General features: G+C 43.0%; 1 protein-coding gene across 5 annotated transcripts in view; it reads left to right on the top strand.

The window, feature by feature from the left end:
• slc45a3 (solute carrier family 45 member 3) overlaps nucleotides 1-14229 on the top strand; it is a 131483-nt gene that overhangs the window by 82085 nt on the left and 35169 nt on the right. The window contains exon 1 of one of the 5 annotated variants that reach the window (XM_048553249.2): nucleotides 2193-2288. The exons of 3 other annotated variants lie outside the window; for them this stretch is intronic. The gene's annotated coding sequence lies outside the window, so the exon portion shown is untranslated. Of the gene's footprint in view, nucleotides 1-2192; nucleotides 2289-2459; nucleotides 2543-14229 lie in introns of those variants that run through there. One more of the 5 variants, XM_048553251.2, reaches the window with a different exon arrangement.

Below are 14229 nucleotides of genomic sequence, written 5' to 3'. Positions count from 1 at the left end.
AGAACATTCTATTGCCATCTGAACTCCTCCAAATCTATCAATCGTTTATGACTGCCCTTCATTTGTCTCCGACATCTTCCTGCACTTGCTAGTTTTGTGGCACCCAGATACCGTGATGTGCACTTTCTGCCATGTTGCAGCAGTTCACCCACAAGCAGATTTTCCAAGTCCGAGAACTGCTGAAGTGCCCCAAAAAACCCAGGAGTTGTGCTTGGCACTGTTCTCAACTATACAGATTTATCAAAATAGACTTTTTTGTTTCAAAATAAATTCATCTGAAAGCCTCTTTGTGTGGCTTCAGCTACCGACTGCACTCGCATGCCAGTCACTCAATCATGAAGGGAAGGTATTGTTGGAAGCGCACAGTTGCGGTGAAGTTCACCATCTTGTCTCAGTCAGGGCCCTTGTACTGTCAATTTTAAAGGGAACTAAATGATCTGAAACCAGGCTTTCACAAATTATCCCTAGAAAAGCGCTATTCTATTCAGTATCTGTAGAAAACAAAACATTGAAAGGAAGAAAAGATAATTATATTTCTTGCAAGTGGAAATGAAATAAAAATATGGTATGAAATACCTCTAATTGCTTGGTAAAGAGGATACCCGAATGTGTATTGCTAAAGGTGGTGACTGGTCATTAGATTACCAATTCTATCATTTGGTTTGGAAAGTCAAGACAACGGTTCTAGGGAATCCTCAGCTGAGGTAGAAGGTGGACATTACAGAGGCTCGCTTGTCGAAGTTGACCTCGTTGGAACATTTGCGACAGAGACGGAGGAACTGAGAGAACGGAATGGAGTCTTAACATTGGGGAAATGAAGCATAGACTGTTCTGCCCGGGGTTGGGGGAGGGTGGGGAGAAGAAATAGACCCTGAGCTTCCAGTTGCCTGTCACTTTCACACATCACCCTGTTCCCTGGGCAACATGTTTGCCTCAGGCTCACAGTGTTTCAGCAAAGCTCAACACAAGCTGGAAGAACAACACCTGATTTTCTGCTTTGGCACCCTGCAACCCTCTGGACTCAATATCGAGTTCTATAATTTTAGGGCCTGAACTCTCCCATGTCCTACTCCACACACCAGGCCTTGTTATCATTATAGCCTGCCATTGCACAGTACCTATTGTTAGCTACTAACAGTCTCTGCTAACAGCTATTCACCCTCCTAGATAGATAGTTATCAACTCCTTTGTCTCTCCAACTTCCCCCTCTTTGGGATCTGCCCCAAACTATTATTTACTCCACTCTGCATCCCAAACCCCACGCCCCCATTTTTCTGCTTATAAACTAACATTTTCCTAGCTACCATCAGTTCTGAGGAAGCATCACTGGACCTGAAACATTAACTGTGAACAGATTCACAGATGCTGCCAGACCTGCTGCGCTTTTCCAGCAATTTCAGTGTCTGGTACATTTACATAGAGCTTGTAGCAAAGCAAAATGTCCCAAGGCATTTGTGGTAGCATAAAAACTAAGGAGATCTGATCAAATGGGCTATGTACAAAATTTTCCCATTCACTGAGGCTCAGGTGTGCAATGGTTGTTGCTGGAGCAATGAGCTTCATCCCTAACTTTGGAGACATTAGCTGCCATTAATGCTGCGACTGAATGTTGGGCACTTTGCATCTGATGGTGTTGTCGAGTGCATAAAAGTGGAGGGCTGTTGCTTCTTTTACAAGGGGTTTGCTAAGTATTTCCCTGTGAATCCAGGAAGCCATCTGTTGCCAAGAGAAATCTATCTACCGCATGCTGCTGGCTTGTTCTGTACTTAGTGAGGCATCAGGATCCACTTTCTAACAGCTTTTGCAAGACAAATGTAGTGCAGGTTAATCTTCCATGCAGATCAACATTAAACACATTACTCCAGGGAAGCCTCCTCCACATGAAATTGCAGGTTGTCACTAATCCTATGTGTGTGCGATTTTACTTAAATAGAAAGAAACAGCTCCCTCTGAAGGCAGGCTCCCTGTTCTGGGATTGGTATAGCCTATTTGCCCCGTAACCACTGACAGATTCAATATCGCGAAGCCCATCTCTTTATGGGGGAGGAGCAGGGAGGTGGGAGGTGTCGGGGGTGGGGAGGAAGAGAGAGAGAGAGAAAGTAGGCAGAAGATCTTCCTCAGGTACATATCTGCCTCCTTACCTCAGCAATGAATCAGCCCAGACTCCATTTCACAGAGAGCTTCAGCAGGAAAGGAATGTGAGCCCTGTTCCTTTAAACTGGTTTGAGGTTTGGTGTAATGTGCCTGAGAGATGAGGGCTCATCTCCTGTGGATGGGCAAATGCCTCGGTAAGTACCTGCTGGTTGACTGTGCTGAGTAATGAAGGGAGTTCACTGGCTTGATCTGGAGGAAGCTAGTACAGTTTAATTGGTAAGTACTTTACTGGAAGGAGCAGGGGCTGGCATGCCCATTGCCTTACAGCAGCTCCTCTTGTTGTGTACAGCTGTTTATCCAAGTGGTAGAAGCTTGCAGGTGACAGACAGCCTACGGGGAATTGGCACAGCTTTGAGATTCATTGAATATTAAAGGAAGGAGCTCTCTGGTAAAATAGCAATGATCCATGGGGATTAGCGTATGTATCTCCTGTGTGTGTGTCTCTCTCTCTCTCCCTCTCTCTCTCTCTCTCTCTCTCCCTCTCTCTCTCTCTCTCCCCCTCCCCCTCCCTCTCCCCCCCTCCCTCTCTCTCCCCCTCCCTCTCTCTCTCCCCCCCTCCCATATAATGTGCAAATGTGCCCCTCTCTTCCTCTCCACAGTGTACCCTTTCTTGTGGGTGTTGGTATGTACGTGGGACCCCTCTGTCGCTGCTGTTAAAACAAGAAGACAAACTCATGGTTTTTGAGCATCTTTCATAACTCCAGACATCCAAATGTGTTTTGCAGCCAGTAATGTACTTTTGAAGTACGGTTCCTGTTTTAATGTAAGAAGGACAGCAGCCAATTTCTGCATAACAGCCTGCGACAAACAGTAATGTGATAAATGACCAGGTACAATAAGTCCGCATGTGAAGTTGTTGTCAACTTCCTGAAAATTGCAACTTTAAATGAAAAGACTTTAAGCGAATCATATTTTCCCGTGAAAACTAATGTTAAAGCTATAAATATGTTCCGAAGAGTTTTTCTCATCAGTGAAATAAGTCCTCTAATTCAAAATATTTTACATTGCTAAATTCTTAAGTGTAAATGCTTCAATTTGTGGTCATGTCATAACAGTGGCCATTTCAGGTCACTGTTTGATCTTTTCTAAAACTCACTTTAGTCCATGAATTAAATGTATTAAAATCAAATGATGGAAGTTGATGGTCCCTTTATTTTAATTGTTCTTATCATAATAGAACAGACCACTGTAAGGCACAAGGGTAATATGGAGAGCAATCCAGAACAGGTTAGATGAAGGCTGAGAAACATTGGTACCATGGTTATAACAGTAAAGATTTGTAGACCTGGGATTTAATGCAGTATGATTGACCTGTACAATCTGATGTTGAATGCATTGTGGTCCGTTTTCCCAACTCATTTGATACTTTCTGTCTCCACTTGTAACATTCTCGGGCACATTACCTTGGTAAGATCGTTTCTTGGAATGTCAGTGAGGGGTTTGGAATCGAGATTTTTAAAAAAGTAGGAATACTATAATTGGAGGCTACCGGATTGCTGTACGAGTTGTGTGCCACTTTCTTTTCACAAAATGGACATGAGTCAAGTTTCTTGTCTTCACCTTGCTAAGTTGTGTCCCACCCTGATGCTCAGCCATCAGTGTTTTAGAAGTGGCTGTGTTGCCTTACATTCTTCATCACCGACATCCTTTTAAAGCTCTCTTTTCTTTAATTAGCCCTTAAATTTTTGAGTTCATCTCTCAAAGCTTAGTTTGTTCTGAATGGCAGTGGATCTGATTTCTCTGATTTGAGTAACCTCCTGCAGTGTTTGTGGCTGGATTGGGTGCAGGTGGAGAATAATAGTCATTTGAGTAAACAAGGTGTGGAGGTGGATGAACACAGCAGGCCAAGCAGTTCCAGAGCCGCAGGGAAGCTGCCGTGTCAGGTCTGGACCCTTCTTCAGAAAACATTTGAGTAAGATTTCTTGGGAAGACGAAAGGTCTGTTGATAGAGTGCAGCACTTGTCTGACTGGGCTAAAGAGGGTGATGATGGGGAAATGATTTTCTCGTTCAGTTGAATATAAAAATCTACATTAAATATTTATAAAATATAAATCACTGGGGAAAGTTATTTCACCACAAATGTATAGAACAGAATCTCACAATTTTATAATGCAGAGTTCACAGGCTTGAAGACATAATCCAGACAGCCACTTCAGTAGAGTGGTGTGGGAGGTGCCATCTTTTGGGCGAGATATTTAGCACAGCAACCCCCGGTCCCCTCCCACAGTCATGTTTTGAAAATCGGGAGGTCCCCTGCTGCTATGTCCAGTGATTTATCCTTTTATCAGATGCTTCTTCCATTGCTGTTTTTGGCACCTTGCTGTGCGTAAATTAGTTGCCTAGTTTCTACCTTTACAACACATCAAAAAGTACTTAATCGGCTGTAAGAGCTTCGGGAACATCCTGATGTTATGAAATGTGCTATGATAATGCAAATTTTATGTTTCTCTTTCTCCTCCTCCCACTTGCTGTTTTCTTCCCCGAGGGAGAGAGAATTTCTGTCACATCCCTTTGTGAGATGCAGTAATTGAAGTGAATTACAGTGATGTATGAAGTCATTGTGCATCCACCCTCACTGGGGTGTAGGAGGGGTTAGCTTCAAACAAACCATAGATTACGAGGACCGGTTAATATACACCACTCGGGGCTGGGATTGCATCATCAGGTTAACACTTCTGTTTCTGAGCAGTAACCTGTTGATAATGATCACAAAGGGGCTCTCTCAGCAGCTAGTGATGTAGTCCTCGAAACATCCAACCACGTGTTTGCGGTCTCAATGGTCACTGAATGTGTCAGCCACATATTTAGGGGGGGATTAAGACTTTGGTTTGACACAGGAACAATGACCAAATTTACAAGTGCAGACTGTACTGCGTGCTAAGACTGTGCAGACTGTACTGTGCAGAAAGACTGAAAGGAAGAAATCTCTTGTATCCCACAACAGTAAGCACTGTCTTCATGGCAGGTATAAAAGGATTACCTCTTATTTTCCTGTAGGCATTTGGTGGTGTGCAACATTTTCAGCATTGTTTTGATACAGATTTGTAAAGCACAAGTTAAGTCTTGGGTACTATTTTGTGCACTGCAATTTTAATAGCGATGACAATGCTTTGTGATAATGGGAACTGCAGATGCTGGAGAATCCAAGATAACGAAATGAGAGGCTGGATGAACACAGCAGGCCCAGCAGCATCTCAGGAGCACAAAAGCTGACGTTTCGGGTCTAGACCCTTCATCAGAGAGCTCTGATGAAGGGTCTAGACCCGAAACGTCAGCTTTTGTGCTCCTGAGATGCTGCTGGGCCTGCTGTGTTCATCCAGCCTCTCATTTCGTTATCTTGACAAGGCTTTGCAACAATTTCTCATAAAGTGCAAACTATGAGTCAGTCTGGAGTATGGGATAATCCCATTTATCGTGCTCTATAACCGCATTCTTTATATAGTGATTTGGTTTGACACAGGAACATGAATTCTCTATAGATTGAGGGGGGACCTGATTGAGGTCGACAAAATCATGAGGGGTATAGACAGGGTGGATAGCAAAAAGCTTTTTCCCAGAGTGGGGGACTCAATTACTAGGGGTCATGAGTTCAAAGTGAGAGGAGGAAAGTTTTTAAGGGAGATATGTGTGGAAAGTTCTTTACACAGAGGGTGGTGGGTGCCTGGAACGCGTTGCCAGCGGAGGTGGTAGACGCAGACACGTTGACGTCTTTTGAGATATATTTGGACAGGTACATGGATGGGCAGGGAACAAAATGGACACAGACTGTTAGAAAATAGATGACAGGTTAGACAGAGGATCTTGATCGGCGCAGGCTTGGAGGGCCGAAGGGCCTGTTCCTGTGCTGTAGGTTTCTTTGTTCTTTGTTCTTCTTTATTGGACGTGCAACTTGACCCAAGTAACCACCTTTTCAGCCATAACACAAATGCACTTGTTAGTCGACAACCTCAATTTCTTATCCCGCAAAAGTACTTAGCCTATCATCACCTTTTAAAGATATGCTGTATTTTTAAATATTTATTCATAGGATGTGAGCATCCATGGCTAGGCCAGCATTTATTACCCACCCCAATTGCCCAGAAAACAGTCGAGAATCAGGCATATTTCTGAAGTTGCCAAGATGCTCAAGGAGTTTAAGGTGCACTTATTCTTTGCATTGTGTATGAATGACATTTTAAAATGGTGACCACCCGCACCCATGCCAGTGGTTCACCTTTATGATTCATGTACAAGTTGGAACCCAGTTATTGGAGGGGTATTTGAACGCTGCAGTGGTCAACTTAAATGCCAATACCATATGGCACTTAAATAATACTGGGGACAAGGAACATGAGAAGCTGGGGTGGTTCCCCTGAGATTAGAGATGGTTAAGGAGAGATTTAATACAGGTGTTGAAAATTATGAAAGGTCTTGATAACAGAGTGAAGAGATACGTTCTATTGGCAGGAAAAGCAGTAACCAAAGAAGCTAGATTTAAATAATTAAAGAGCAGGGGAGTGGCGAGGATTTCACAGATGGAGCAGAAATTTTCATGCACTGCCTGAAAAGGTGTTTGAATCAGATTGTACAATAACTTTCAAAAACAGTTGGTTCAATACTTGAAAATATTTTCGAGGGGAGGTGATAGCCTTGGAGCATTCTTACCGGACTGTTAATCCAAAGACCCAGAAAATGTTCTGGGGACCCGGGTTCAAATCCTGCCACAGCAGATGGTGGAATTTGAATTCAATAAAAAATTTGGAATTAAGAGTCTAATGATGACCGTGAATCCATTGTCGATTTGAGGGGAAAAGCCCATGTGGTTCACTAATATCATTTAGGGAATGAAACTGCCATCCTTACCTGGTCAGGCCTACATGTGACTCCAGACCCACAGTAATATGGTTGAGTCTGAACTGCCCTCTGGGCACTTGGAGTTGGGTAATAAATGCTGCCGTTCGTTCCATTAATGAATAAAGGAAAAAACATAGTAAATAAATTGTAGTGCCAATTGGAGAGCTTTTTCAAAGGTAGCACAGATAGAGTGGGCCGGACAGCCTCCTTGTGTACACTTTTTGGTTCGGAGATCTTGCTACAACCGTGCAACACAGCAAATGTTCCTTATGACTACATGTGGCTGAGACTGAATGTAATTGCAAACTGCCACTTGTAGTCTATTGCTCACTCCTTTGTGTCTCTCCGATACAGTCAGACCAGGAAAACTAACAGGGGAGCAGACATTGCTCCAGCTCCCAAATACTGCAGTGCCTTTGCTTAGGAGTGTATGAGAGCTCAGGGGTGCCTCGCCTCCTGCTTTGCACTTGGATGACCTTGTTGGCTGTTGGTAACATGCCAGTGTTTGGGGTACCTGTACGTGCCCTGGGTTGTAAGCTGTGGCTGTTGGGAAGTATTTGGAGCATGTCAAGGGTCTGGAGCTCAGTGACTCCACCGCTCATTACCATCTGTCAGGAATGGAACACACACACACACACACACACACACACACACACACACACACACACACACACACACACACACACACACACACACACACACACACATATATACAATGGGAGGCCAGGACTTTGATGGATTTACTCTCCTCAAGCTGTCAAAACATTTGTTGCTTTTTGGGGGGGTGGTGGTAGGCAGCAATAATTATTGGGGTGGGGGGTGCTTGCTTAAACTTTAAAAGTTGAAAAATTCTGGCATTCACTATTTTTGTTTCCAAGACGTTTGGGACAGTTTGGGATTGAGTGCGCTTGTGAAATTCAGGAACTTTTGTAATGAAAGTGCATTTTTTTTGTTGTGATTTGGCAATGTAAGTTCAAAGTGTACAAAACCATGCATGGCTTTAAGTTGGGTTTGTATTTCTGTATTGGATGGAGGAAGAAGAGCTTCATTATTTGAGTTCTGAGAGTGGTGCAACAGTGTCTGGAAATGTGTTTATACATATTTAAATGACCACTTTGTCATTTGATGACCTCTTATTTAAAATGGAAAATCCTTCAACATTAATAGTTCAGTGCTTTAGAGAACAATTTAGAAAAGTGGAAGAAATTAGATTAGATTCCCTTCAGTGTGGAAACAGGCCCTTCGGCCCAACAAGTCCACACCACCTCTTGGAGTATCCCACCCAGACCCATCCCCTGAGAACCCACACAATCCTGAACACTACGGGCAATTTAGCATGGCCAATCCACCTAACCTGCACATCTTTGGACTGTGGGAGGAAACCGGAGCACCCGGAGGAAACCCACACAGACACGGGGAGAATTTTTTGAAACGTAATTAAGGTATCCATTGATAACGTAAGGAAAAAAAAGTTTCCTTTTTTGAAAGACAGAACTGGAAAGTCAGTGAGTGTACAGTTTCCTGTGGAAGAGAAAGCCAGTAGCAACAGTTGTGCAGTTTAGCAGGCACCAAAACAATCTGGGTTGGAAAAAACCAAGTGGTTTAAGTCAACTAAGAGAGAGCTGCCAGAACAGAAGGCTGTGGAAGAGGAGTTTAAGAAGTTAATGTGAAGAGTTCGGTGTGCATTGTTAGCAAGCAGTTTAAGCGACTCGTGAAGAGATATTAACTATAGAAATTAGCCTGAGTGAATGCAGAAGTTTACCAGAAAGAAGTCAAGTGCAATCATGTCAAGGGAGGAAGAAACTTTAAAGTATAAAGAAAGTGAACCCTCACAAAAGTTTGAGTTTCTGCACAATTTTAATTGAAGATAAAAAGGGCTTGAATCTTTATTTCTAGTATTTGTAATGACTGTTTCAACTAGTTTTGATATAATGTAAAAGTTTCTCTTTTTCCTGTTTGTGTGCAGTAAATTTTTGTAATCCTTCTTCTGTTAAAAGTATATCAGCAGTCTTTCATGATTGTTTAGTGACTGATCACTTAGTAACCAGATGGCAAAAATAAAACTTCACTGTCAACCAACAGGTCCCTTTCTGGGACCCAACTTGCCCAGTATAGAACATAGTCGTTAACGCATATCTATATTATAACCTGTTTCTTGGTGCATAGTATTAACTCTTACAGACTCCTAAGGTGTGCCGACCATTATTACGACAATGCCAAGTGGACTGGCGGTCAGACCACCTTAGGACCTTGGGGAAGTGAAACCATACATTCAGCTCCTCCTCATTGTTATAGAAACTATGCCCATCGTATTAATGCAACTTGTTGCTAATATGCACTTAACCATTTCTTGTTAACACCAAGAAACTCTTTTAGTTAGACTAGGAAGTGATTTTTTTTTTCTGCAATTGCATAAAACCAAGCAGGCCCTGTAGCCTCCCACAATTGAAATGGTGATAGCAGCAACCTTCATTGTAAGCAGGTATGCCTTAAGAACATTCCCAGCTGGTTTTAATAACCACTGGTGAAAGATTTTGCCCAACTGTAGAAGGAGAGAGGACAGCTCCTCAGTTTATTATTAACTCAGTTATTGAGACATGGGGATTATGTGAAGAGGAACTTTTTAAATGCAGTGTCCTGGGCTTGTCTGGGTGCTGACAGTGGACACGGATAATCGATGATTTCAAAGGGAAATGACAAATGGATACTTAAGAGATACAAGCTTCCAAGGGTAGGGAATAGAACAGGGGAATGGCACTGATTAGATTGTTGTACAGTGAGCTCGCATCAATTCAATTGCCTGAATAGCCTCCTTCTGAACTGTACTGACTCTATAACTACAAGCCAGTCTCAACTTTTTTTTCCAAACTCCATAAAGTATCACTTTATATCTATTCCATTCAACCCCTGTGCACTGTGTAAACTAAGAGCCAATGCTGGGGAGAGAAGTCTCATTCTCTGGCCACCCATCGATTACTTGCATTTCCTACAAGTGGATGTTCATCTCAACTGAACCTGGAACAATGGAAAGCTATTCAACTTCGGAAGACATTATAGATATCTACTTCAAGAATATCAGCACCTTACTAATGTATGAATTAGGAGGAGTAGGCCCATCTGCCCCTCAAGCCTGTTATGCCATTCAACAAATTCATGGCTGACCTAACTACTCCACATTCCAAGCCGCCACCCAATAGCCTTTAAGCCCATTATTAAACAATCTATTTACCTCTGCCTTCAAAATACTCAGACTCAGAATTCATTTGGAAGTAGAGAGAGTTCTAAAGGTTTATGGCCTTCTGAGAGAAAATGTTTCTCGTCAACTCTGTTTTAAATGGAAGATACCTGATTTTTAAACAGTAACCATTAATTCTAGATTCTCCCAGGCATGGAAGCATCCTTTCCATAGCTACCCTATTAAAGATTGCTCAGGGTCTTTTATGGTTCAATCGTGTTATTCCTTACTCTTCCAAGCTTTGGCTGATCAAGGGAGGCGGTAGTTGTCATTGGATGAATAATTGAGAGCCCTGATGTTCTAGGAACATGGGTTTGAATCTCAGCATGGCAGCTATAGCCAACTGCACCTCCTCTACGATAACATTCAACACTGGAGCCCACCAGGGATACATTCTGAGCCCCCTACAGTACTCTGTATATACCTACAACTGTGTAGACAAATTCAGAACAAACACCGTCTACAAGTTTGCCAATGACATCACCGTGGTAAGATGGATATCAAGCAATGAAGAATCAGAATACAGAAAGGAGATAGAGCTCTTAGTGATGTGGTGCAATGATAGCAATCTGTCTCTCAATGTTGGCATAACTAAAGAACTGATCATTGACCTCAGAAAGAAAGGAGGAGAAATGCCCCTATCTACATCAATGGAGCTGAGGTTGAGAGCATCAAGTTCCTAGGCGTGATAATAACCGACAATCTGCCCTGGACTTCCCATGTAGATGCAATGGTCAAGAAGACAGAACAATGCCGCCTCTTCCTCGGGTAGCTCAGGAAATTTGGCCTGTTCATAAAGATCCCTCACCAACTTCTAAAGATTCACCATTGAAAGCATACCGTTCGGGTGCATAACGGCCTGGTATAGCAACTGTTCTGCCCAGGACCATGAGAAACTACAGGAGGTTGTGTGTGCAGCCCAGACCATCACTGAGGCCAACCTCCCATCCATGGACTCCATTTACACATCTCATTGTCACAGAAAGACTGCCAACGTCATCAAAGACCCATCTCACCTCAGTAATGCTGTCCTACAACCCCTTCTGTCAGGCAGACTATAGAGCAGCTTGTACACACCCACCTACAGGTGCAAGAACAATTTCTTCCCTGCTGTTATTAGACTGATGAATGGACTGTCTAACTTCAACTAAAGTTGATCTTGTAATGTTGATCGTGCCTCGTGCAAGCCCTGTGCAGTGTAACCTGTCTGCCTCACTCTGTCCAAGTTTTTTCACACTATGACCACTCTGTCCTCGCTTACTATGATCTGCCTGTACGCTCGCAAACAAAGCTTTTTACCCTAGTTAGCTACACATGACAATAAATCAAATCAAGATATCCAGTTCATTACTACTCATAAACAGTGCTAGAGGAAACAGTATATGTGGGGCAAGTTCTCAAAAGTGTTAAAATCCCAGCTGGGAATGTTCTTAAGGCATACCTGCTTACAATGAAGGTTGCTGCTATCACCATTTCAATTGTGGGAGGCTACAGGGCCTGCTTGGTTTTATGCAATTGCAGAAAAAAAAATCACTTCCTAGTCTAACTAAAAGAGTTTCTTGGTGTTAACAAGAAATGGTTAAGTGCATATTAGCAACAAGTTGCATTAATACGATGGGCATAGTTTCTATAACAATGAGGAGGAGCTGAATGTATGGTTTCACTTCCCCAAGGTCCTAAGGTGGTCTGATCACCAGTCCACTTGGCATTGTCGTAATAATGGTCGGCACACCTTAGGAGTCTGTAAGAGTTAATACTATGCACCAAGTAATAGGTTATAATATAGATATGCGTTAACGACCATGTTCTATACTTTGTATTATTTTCAGAAGATGTTGAAAGCCTGGTTAATAATTCCCCACATGCATACTGGATCTGATCAAATTGTCCCACCTAACAATGTGTTGTTACTCCGGTCATACTACCCAGAAGTCTCTCTCTCACACACACAGATTCAGTTAATGTTAACCATTTCCGTGCATAGTGACTCATCATGGGTGGCAGTCGGGGAAAATAATTAATCCTTGAAAGCTTTAATAAAAAGAGTTTGTCCAACACTTGTCAGATCAGAATGGACTACAGTGGAGGTTGGGAAAGAAAATATTTTCAGGAAAGTTTGGTCTCAAATTCTCCACATCAGAAACTTGACTTGAGCAGTGAAAAATTTACTCAAATGAAAATGAAAGAATTTCTTAAAGAAGAGGTACAGAGCAGAAGCCTGGCTTTAGTCAAGGTAATTCAGAGAGCAGAAATCGTACAGTTTTGATGGGCCGAGTGAGATTGCTTGAAACTAGAAGTATTTTGGTGCAGCTTTGTCATAAAGTACTGGAGGATGATTTTTGGGTAATTGCAAACAGCAGGGGAGAAATGTGGATCACAGAAATCCGCATGTTTGCAGAATATATGCAGACAAGTAATCTGCGTGGGAGGAAAGGCATTATTGAAATGTTTTTTCTCTTACAGAATTTGCTTTTATTATTTTGTCTTTTGTAGAATTCCAGACAGAATTGGCATTTTCAACACTTGTTTAGTCTTGCTGCTGCTGCTGGGCATGCGTTACTTCCTTTAGTTAAGTTTAACCTTGAATCCAGTTAAGAGTCAATTCCCTGTTCACAAACATGAAGCTTGTGTTTGAGGGTTACATCGTCTGTGGGGATAGACAGCCCCACCTCGTGGTTTAGCTGAGAATTTGGCAGTCGCTCCATCCAAAGAGAACAGGAGCTGGACTTTCAGTTGTTGGTGGGGTCTAGACTGGGTCTGAGGCCCTACTTTAAAAATGTTGCTTCCAGGACACCACAGTTTTCAGAGAGGAAATATTTTCTAATCGGCCAGTTCAGAGATCTTATTACATCTCTCTGAGAAAAGTAGGGCTTGACCCTGAGCCTCCTGGCTCAAAGGTAATGGCAGTACCCCTGCATTACAAGAGCACCTACTGTTTTCCGGGGGGGAGGGGGGTGTCATGCTGGAAGATGGGGCAGTGAGGGAACTGTTCATCTTTTAAAGTCTCACCCGTTCGGGAGCTTGAGAAGCTGGGGGTCTTTTGTTGGGGGCCAGTTCAGCAAACCTACATGGACGACAAACGCAGAAATTTCTGGACAAGCCCAGCAGGTCAGGCAGCACCTTTGGAGAGAAAACAGAGTTAATGTTTTGGGTTCAGTGACCCCTCCCTCAGAAACCTACATGGGACCTTGCACATTCCTGCCCTCTGCTGTCAGGGTTTATTGTGGGGAAATGGGCATGTCTGCTTTTAACAGACAAATAGATAATGCAGGCCCACAGAGCACTGTAATTCCAGATCAGACTCATTTTATCCATCTTTTGCCTGAGTGACCACTTGTCTGTGCCTTAAAAACAGTTGACCTGCTCGTTGATAAAGTAGTGGCAGGCAGGCCCCATTATGGCTGCCATCTGCCTGTGCCACAGGCAATCTGTAGACAGCTTCCACCTCCTGGAGACACCAGGTGCCACTAATTGAATAGGAAGCAAGCTTGGCATTCAATTCGGTTACTGCCACATTCTCCACTAAACCAAGGACTCCACCCCGACACCGTAACCTTCAAGCGTACGTTCTTCAAATCAATGCAGTGCCTATGTGGGGTTGGGCCCCGTGCCTCCATCTGGTGGTCAGATTCCTGGACCCATTTTGAGAATTTGACCACCAAGCCTGGCTCAAATCAATGCTGAAGGAGGCCATCATCCCATCATGTCTGCAGCAGATCCCCGAATAACCAAATCACTTACTGTCACCATCTTTTGCAAATAACACTCTCTCTAATTCCATTTTGAATGCTTTGATTGAATCTGCCTCCACAGCAGTGTCAGGCAGCATATTCCATAGACACTTGGGTTGAACTGTTACTGTTCCTTGCTGGATGTTTGTCTTTCTGCTGGTCTTTCCCCATGGTAATTGTCTTTCCCTGGTATGTGTAAACGAAGACTAATTTTCCACCATTCTTTGAAGCTTTGCCACCATACCTTTTTAAAATGATTGTAATCTTTGCTTACC

This window comes from Stegostoma tigrinum, chromosome 21 (assembly GCF_030684315.1).
Source record: "Stegostoma tigrinum isolate sSteTig4 chromosome 21, sSteTig4.hap1, whole genome shotgun sequence".
NCBI classification, from domain to species: domain Eukaryota; kingdom Metazoa; phylum Chordata; class Chondrichthyes; order Orectolobiformes; family Stegostomatidae; genus Stegostoma; species Stegostoma tigrinum.
This window is presented reverse-complemented; position numbering and strand designations above follow the sequence as displayed.